The sequence below is a fragment of the Ixodes scapularis genome, unplaced genomic scaffold (assembly GCF_016920785.2).
Source record: "Ixodes scapularis isolate PalLabHiFi unplaced genomic scaffold, ASM1692078v2 PGA_scaffold0__279_contigs__length_252992795, whole genome shotgun sequence".
NCBI classification, from domain to species: domain Eukaryota; kingdom Metazoa; phylum Arthropoda; class Arachnida; order Ixodida; family Ixodidae; genus Ixodes; species Ixodes scapularis.
The window spans coordinates 234,879,278-234,885,451 of NW_024609835.1; the positions used below are offsets into that span (position 1 = coordinate 234,879,278).

The 6,174-nt window shown below is 45.6% G+C and overlaps 1 pseudogene; it reads right to left on the bottom strand.

Annotated features, from left to right (window-relative positions):
* Positions 1–371: 371 nt before the first annotated feature.
* Positions 372–1,700, bottom strand: LOC115330926 (annotated as a pseudogene).
* Between the last annotated feature and the right edge of the window lie 4,474 nt (positions 1,701–6,174).

A 6,174-nucleotide genomic window follows, 5' to 3' on the forward strand; every position in this document is an offset into this window, starting at 1 on the left:
GCCCATTTCACATTAAGTGCCCACCCCCACATTTTGTAAGAGCTGAAAAGATATGCACAGTACAAATATATGTAAAACTTATGACCACACATATGACATTTTGTTGTTTCGTTTCGCTTTAAGCTGGGAGCCAAAGTGATGTGTAAGACCATCTAAGTCCACCATCAAGGCACACCATGCGTACCAAGTTCATTTGTGCAACACATTTTTGAAAAGTGATTAAGATCAAGTGGAACCACACAAGAGTTTTTGGAGAAACCAAGGTAATAGTAAATTTGGGCGTTTACGTGCCAAACATACGAAGGGTATCTGGCACACCCAAGGGGGGACTGAGGATTAATTCAACCACCCGGGGATCTCTAGATGTGCAACCAAAAGTTTGGTTACACGGCGCCTTTTCCGCAATAAGCCTCTGTTATATTGCGGGCAGCTCAGGACAACATAGCAAAGGTTCTGATCATGTGCTGCAGCTCAATGTCCAGGGGGCATGTACAGTAACAATTAGGAAAGGAGCAGTCTACTGGGCTTTACAAATTCATCTCAAACAGATTCGGTGTTGAAACAATGTAATCGAGAACAAAAATACACTTGTGGAGTTCTGTTTGGGGAAGGGGGACAATGACAAGCTGATTGTCGGCGGAATACACAGGGATGAATTGGGAAAGTGAGTAGTTCATGCTCTCGTGTACTATTGTCTCAGAATCATCGATAAAAAACTCGTTGAGGACAGCATACACTTCCATGCTGTTCTTCACAAAGCACTCAATGGATGCATAGCAAATACCGTTTTCAGTAGTACATCTGACGTACTGTTCTGTTATTTCTAAGTTTCTGGTTTTCATAAATACTAGATGTGAAAGTGACACAACCAATCGTTGCCCTCTTGTAGATCAATGCATTGTCGAACATAGACTGGGTCGATAAGAAACTTGCTATCTTTCTGTTCGCTTGACATGGGCGTCCATGGAGTTTTACAGATCCGTCTGTAGTCTGTTTTGGAAAATGAACATTCCGAATTCTGTTCAAGACAGAAAATGCAGTAGAGCCCTTATCCATGCGTCGCTCAATTGAGTTAAGTGCACTTCCGATCCCGACAAGAGTAGCAAGTTGCTTATCGATTGCCCTGGTGCCTTGGATAACTCTAACTAGTTCACCATTTCTATCTTCAAAAAGAAATGCAGACGTTGCCCAGAGGGGGCCTAACGTCTTACAGAAAGACCGAGATGTGTTAACTGGTGCATGTTGAAAGTTAAAAACTGTGGTCCATAAAGTGATGCGGACTCTTCAACAAAGCGACTAAGAAAAGTTTCGGCTAGATCAATTTCGTGACGTCTTACAGACTGCTTCAACAGCATATGGATGGTGGAGACGAGGAGGACAAAATGTTGCAGATGAGCCAGTGGAAGAATGCCAGAAAGTACTTTAATAGAATAAAAAAGTAGCCATGCCCTGAACTCACTTGCTTTCCAATACATTCTATGCCTGACAGAGCGCGGCGTTCTAGTGATAAAATCGGGTGGCTGGATGGCCAGCAGCCTCTCGTCAATTGTTTTCAACTGTCGTCCGAGGTACCATGGCTCTGCATGATACTTACTGTCAAACCAGGTGGCCATTAGCATTTTCACTACCCCTAGCAGTACACAGTGCATGTAATCTATTACAAAACTGGACGCCAAATCAAAACGGGGAATCAAACTCAATACAGACGGCCCTTTTACGCCCTCTACTACAGTTTGGCTATTCACAGCCTGTACGGCCTGCTGCTTCATGCCACTCCCCGTTCGCAAAGCATACGTACCCGGAACATAAATCCATGATCGGGAGGAGCCATTGCGCTGACAAGTTTTGCCAGGGGCCTCACATAGAGAGCACCCATGCAAGCCATTAAACTGGCGAATATTCTGCAGCAGAGCCTTTGCTACGGCGTCCACAGATGTGACTGGTGCAAAAATACGGGATATCAGTTGTCGTCCAGTTACAGGATGAGTCCATCTCAAACCCTGCAATGCGAGTTTTTTCACTTCCAAACAAAATGGTCGAAGAAAGGTATTAACGTCAGGCTTTGAGCCACACCAAAGGAGAGTCAGTAGTTGAAATTTCTTGCGTAGTCGGGGGGGCAGTTCAGGGATTACACAGTGCAAGGGCCACAAGGAAGAGGTTGAGCTTTTGAACACCTTAACACCATCAGTGTTCCAGAACAAAAAGAAGTCATATTTGCCGCTTCCAGACCTCACCTTCTTGTATTCATCCCCATCTGTTAGATCACTGTAGGCATCAGAAGTGCCATGGTTGGGTGGTGAGAAGTATTCATACATCCTTTCATCCTCTAAGAATGAGCGCAGCGTTGGAGCTAACTCTATCTGTAAAAATCTGCCGCAGTTGATAAGTGATTTGGTGCACAATGGACAGCATGCGATTCCAGCGGAAACAGAGGTGTGGCAATTCTTGCAAAAGAAATGTTCTTTTGCTGGATCACCGGATCGATACTTGGAAAGGAGCTTGAAAAAGGTGTACGTCGTTGTCGGAAGAGAATGTGGGCGGGGCAGAAATAAGTTGAGAGCAAATAACAAAGCTGAAAGAAACTCTCGCGTGAGGTTGAATTTGAAGAACAAGTTCATCAGGATGACACAAACTTCAATGCAGGACATAGAACACCCATCAAAAAGGGGAGTGTGGGCCAAACCTTCCTGTACATAGCTGTCACCTGGGCATTGTTCACCGGAGGAGGTACTGTCTCCGTCATCGGCTTCGTCAGAACTTGAAACACTGATGTCCGAGCAGAAGCTCCTCTCTTCTTCGGCATCACTTGCATCCTCTGCACCACCCTCTTGTTGAAGAGGAATTGGGCTGCTTGCAAGCTGATCAGGGCTTGCGCTGTTTGGAGGTTTGGAACAGCCTGCATCTTCAGAAAGCTGGTCCCACCGAGCTTGGGTACGTCGTGGGACCTATCAAGTTGAAAAAAGAAAACATAAAACATGTTTCTTTCATTACGAGTACTGCAATTTCAAACATATCTATAAAAAATAATGAACCTTTGAAATGAGTTGCAGAATTTATGCTAGCAGAGGCGACATTCGGTAGATATCCGTGCCCCAACTTTGCTATCACCAAGAACTCAGCAACAATGAGCTCAGATGGTGCAGCGGTTAGCATGCTGGGCTAGGAATTTTTTTTAATCGTGTTGAATATCCAGATTTAATTCGTGTCTTGTAAACAGTTCACTTTCTTTTGCTATTATAACCTGTGCAGATGCATGAGAAGTACAAAGCAAGTAGCTGGCTCCCGAGACGTTCACTTCGTTTGAATTTCGGGAAAGAAAGACGAGCCTATTCGCAACTTTCACGACCTATAGGGGGCGTACTGGCGCTTATCAAAATGGCTGTTATCTGGATGATCGTCGTAGAACAGCAGCACGAGGCTGGGCTTGCGACGTGTAATTCCAGCTTTGCTGTAAATGAGCTGTAATATAGCCTAAGTTAATTTTTTGCACGTCAGGAAGGTATTTGCAAGCACCTTTTTTGTGAAGCCGATCATCCAGGAGCTAGGGAGCGCTATTCTCACACCGCGGTACCACCGTCGCTGAAAGTTGCGAATATTTTGCCGGCAGCTGGCAGAGTTGTCTGGGCGGACAAATGCTGGCAGTTTTCTCCCATTTGCTGACTGCAAACACGTCACTATAGTGTCGGCATTATATATACATGGGTTTATAGGGTATGGCAGCCAGAGAAAAAAAATTGCCGGCAGTTGTTCTACGTTGGCTGGCATATTTTTGCGGTTGTTACTCTGCCAGCAGATGGAAAAATAGGCCTGGAAACAAAATGCCAGCTGACAGCTCGGATCAAAATTGCTAGCAGCACTCATTCTTTGTGTCTACATCATGCCAGCTGCAGTCAATGTATGCGAGTACCATGCCTACTGGGACTGAGCAGAAATCGTAACTGTCAATTTGGATAAGTTTGCCGAAAAGATTCCCGAGTATAATTACTTGCTAAAATATTACACATTTGTACAGTGTAAGTTGTCTGCCATAGGAAGGCATCATTTTCTACATGCAGACGAAAAATCTACGTATAGCCTGGTGCTACGAATATACGACGTACTGTGCGATAGCAATTGCAGTACACTAGCCTAAGCCAAGGCCTAACCCCCTTCTCGATAGAACAAAGCAGCGGTCAACTTTTTGAAGTAACTAGAATCGAAAATCTTTCTAACCTTGCCCCTAAATTGTCACGGTGCCGGGAGTGATTGGAACGTCGAAAAAATTTCAATCATCCATACAGTAGGTTCAGCCTACAGAAGCGGCAGACCCTTAGTGGAACGATCCGCTTGAGTGTGTCGCAGGTACTTACGACTTCGCTGCTGCTTGTCAAATACTTCTTGTAGGGACCGCGCTTCTGCCTGTTCATTCTGGAAGGCTGTGCAGTATGACCAAGTACCAGGATGCCAACACGGGTAACTCGACCTTTAGTAGAGCCACAAACAGTGGCGAATCCGCGCCATTTGACCACGCGTAAACGCTTCCACGCAAAGCCCTCTTCCGACGCCCGCCCAGCCGAGTGCAGCGTGTGGCAGCTCCAGCCACCCCGCCCGCCTCTCCAGCCACAGCCGGCTGCGCCAAACCACGTGTAGCCGAGTCAGTCCAGAGGGAATTTTCAGTGTTTTATTAGGAGCAGTGTTCATTCGTAAATAATCAAGTCGGTAATTCATTTTTTTATACAAAATATAACTCGATTATTGACTTTTTAAAGATCTATTCTGTTTTTGAATGGGTTGGCGGCTGGTTAATTGCGTTGGAATTTCGCCCCGTTTGCTGGCAACAAGAGCAGCCGGCGCGAAGCTCTTCCTGGAAAGTACTCTACCCGCCCGGCGATAGTTGCAGGGATGTAAAGGGAGAAGTAGTATGGTAGAAAATAAAAAGAAAACATGTTTCAATTACATAATTCAAGGCTGGGCGGCTTAAGCTACCGCCCGATATAAAAGCAACTGCGGCGAGCAAGCGGATCTCGGCGGAAACACCTCGGCCGCGAGATCTTATTTGCTTTTTCAAACGCGTCTCGTGGTTGTTAGTCAATAAATAAAGTACGTACGCTTCTTGGCATTTTCTTTCCCTTTCCTCGAACGCCCAGTCTTGTTCGTGAAGCAACAATGAATTTCCGAAAGCCGAGGGAAAGGCGACGCAACCATCGCCGCGAGTAGCAGACGACGCTGCGCATAAAACGGTGCACCGACCTCGCAGAGAGCAGGCGTCGTCGTATTCAGACATTCTCCGTTCGGTGTGGCGCATTTTGATAGTTGTAAAAAAAAAAAAATGGTTTTACATAATGCATTTTCTATCTTCCTTGAAACTGTTGTGGGTACACTATAGTTGCACGGGCGTCAGCCTTCCCCCAACACCAGCACGCCTGTACATTTCTACCTCCCCAAGTGCAATAAATAATACCAAAGTCGCAATAAAACGCACGCGGTAGCCATACGAGTAGCAGATGACGGGAAAATCGTCGAAGTCGACGTGCCTAATTCTACGAAATTGTGACTGCGGTGAGGGCTGCCGTCTTCGCACGCTGATTTTCAGGAACTTTGGGGGTGGAGAAGAATTCTACTCGTAGAGTTTTAATCGTTTCGAGCTCTCTTGGCGCAGTTGCTACGCCCACACGGCATAATGAACCATCGCCGGAATGAACGAAACGTTCCGCGTTCAGAGCTTGAAATGCTGCCTCAGGTGTCGTGACGACTCCTCTTCACGCGTGCACGTAAAGAATATCGCGTTGAACATCTGCTTGGCTTTCTACAACGTTCTACACGTTCTACAAGGACTTTGTAGCCACAATTGGTAGGTCGAATGTACGGCAGACAGCAAAATATCTACCTTTTAAAAATGGCGGATCGACCGTGGCGCACCCTGGATTTTTATTTTCTTCAACCCCGGTACCAACGTTGCCCGGTACCAACGCCCGGTACCTTGAAACCATAGAGCTTGAAACCCAAATTGCAATACAAAAAAAATTACTCGTCACGAAAAACACGAAGTATAACACTGTAAAATGTAATTAGTCGAACTAAATTACTAATAAGTAAATACATTTCTCGGCTTTTCTTTTTGTGCGCTTTTATCGGTCAAGCACAAAAAGATTTTAATCTGAAAAGATACCAGCCAATCCAATCCGTTGAGCAGTC